The sequence below is a fragment of the Penaeus monodon genome, chromosome 26 (genome assembly GCF_015228065.2).
Source record: "Penaeus monodon isolate SGIC_2016 chromosome 26, NSTDA_Pmon_1, whole genome shotgun sequence".
Lineage (NCBI taxonomy): Eukaryota > Metazoa > Arthropoda > Malacostraca > Decapoda > Penaeidae > Penaeus > Penaeus monodon.
This window is the reverse complement of record NC_051411.1, coordinates 2459297-2461796: the sequence shown is the minus strand read 5'-3', so window position 1 is coordinate 2461796 and position 2500 is coordinate 2459297.

The following is a 2500-nucleotide window of genomic DNA, read 5'->3' as shown; positions in this document are numbered from 1 at the left end:
GGAATATAAATCCATATATTATATTTAGCGTCAATTGATAACATAATCATAATCGTGTTCGTATAATGTACTACAATTCCATTAAATGTATTAGCTAACAACTGATGCCACAATTACTGCACGCTGATTGTTAGGAAACCTAAGCTTTTTAATTTGTTTTATGCACTTTTGATAGCTCCGGACCCTGATTACTTTAATGGCAATGCTCTTGCGACTTTTAAATAGCTAGAAAAATTCAAAAAGTTTGCATGTAGCTAAGAAAACTTTCAGAATATTACCCTTGGGGAAAAAGACCATTCCACCGGCGCCAATTACAACATCAAAGGTCTTTTTTTATACCATGAATATCTCCGCCCATTTGCGAAAAGGAAGTCTTTTCCCCCGACCGAAAGGAAGGGTCTTTCCGCTGGGATCGACTCGGTTTATTTCGTCATTCAACAGCTGGATGTCGAATCTCTCTTAGTAATGGTATTTCGTTTGTGCTAATGAAATGAGAAAGAAGAGAAGAAGAGATGAGAGAGAGAAGGGAGAGGAGAGAGAAGTGAGAGGAGAGAGAAAGAGGTAGAGGGAGTTGATGACGATGAGAGAGAGAGACCGAGAGTAAGAGAAGAGAGATGAGAGAGAGATGAGAGAAGAAGAGAAAAGAGAGAAGAAATAGAAATAGAGAGAAGAGAGAGGATGGAGGCGAAGTTGAGCAGAGGGATGTATAGAGAGAGAGACGAGAGGAGAGAGGAAGTAGAGACCAGACAGACAGGACAGACTAGAGGAGAGAGGAAAAAGAGAGAGAGAGAAAAAGAGAAAGAGAGAGAGAGAGAGAGAGAGAGAGAGAGAGAGAGAGAGAGAGAGAGAGAGAGAGAGAGAGAGAAAGGAAAGAGAGAGAAAGAGAGAGAGAGAGCGATATAATATATAATATTACGTATAAAGAATTAACAGTAAATTGAACATTTTGAAATATGTTTTAAAAAAGGTTCCACGAGACAGTTGATTCCAAGGACTGACGTAGATGAGGAAAATCACTCATCACAGTTTTCAACTTTAAATATTTCACTAGGGAAAGGATTGCCTTGTTTTGCCGATGAATCTTCCTCCTTGTGAAGTGGGGGGGATTGTTAGATAGTTCGTTACCCTGATCCTTGCGTTATTCTTGGTCTGTAAGTTACTCACTTCTCAATTAAATTAATTTCTCTCTCTCTCTCTCTCTCTCTCTCTCTCTCTCTCTCTCTCTCTCTCTCTCTCTCTCTCTCTCTCTCTCTCTCTCTCTCTCTCTCTCTCTCTCTAAATATCTCTATCTCTCTCTCTCTCTCTCTTTTTTACTTCATCGTATACTTTTCCAGAAGCATCGACGGGGAAAGATGGCGAGATTGGAGAGCTAGTTTAATTTTACGGTTATTAGCTCTCCAACTTTAAATTAAGTCCTTTAATACTGTCTCTCCCGTTTGATAACCTTAGTGAGTTCGTGTACGACTCTATTTATTTAAACTATACGTCTATTGATCACCTTTCCGTCTCCTATCTCCAATCACTCCTTTAGATTAATTAATTTCTAGAATATTTATCATTTAAAATAAAAATATCTATCACGTTAATTATTTTCGTACCTGTGTCAGGCCTGAATGATAATTACGTGTCCATAAAAGATCTATAGATAATTTGTTAATTAACTAGTGAATTGACAACGTTAAACTTTAATCCAATTCGACAAGATCTGTAGCAATTTAAATAAGCTACACCGATGTTAATTTGCATAAAGGTTTAAAATTCAGACATGAGTACTAACGTTATATGTTCAGTTGACTATTTTTTTCCCTTTTTTCTTGACGAGGTGCATCACATGAACATTTGCAAAGTCACTGTTTTATTTTTTATTATTATTACTGAAACAGAATCTATAAATCAACCTGATATAAAGTTAAGTAAGCTTGATATCCTCAAATATATAGATTACATTTTTTTTCTATTTAATGACGCCTATTTCTGATGATTTTGATTTCTTATAGAATAGTTTCGATATTACATATGCTAGATATGCAACACCCGAAGATAAAATTCAACATGGTAATTACAGGATCCTCTGCATTAGTAAATGAAATGATAGCCTCCTGATATTTTGTTTTACTATTACGTTTCTTTTTCGTCGGCAGTTAAGCAATTTGCTGTTTTGTTTTTAGTTTTTGCTTTGGTTTTTTAGCAAGGCAAAGGTTGTGATGCCATTAAATCTACAATTGGTCCAGACAGAAAAAGGTTACTCTCTAGAAATGCATACCCAATTTTTCATTATTTTTTTTTGTTATTTTAGTTCTCAAGAGCATTAATATTCATTAAGTTTGCTTGGAGTATGAAAAAAAAAAACGATTTTTACCACTGTTATTATCACTATTTCCTCAATATTATCATAGGGGAGAGAATGAGTAAATATCAGTGATGGAAGTGATAAAATTATTCGAATTAACTTGTATCAAAATCTCGCCTAGGGTGTGCTTAATTCATAATTTGATTGGGC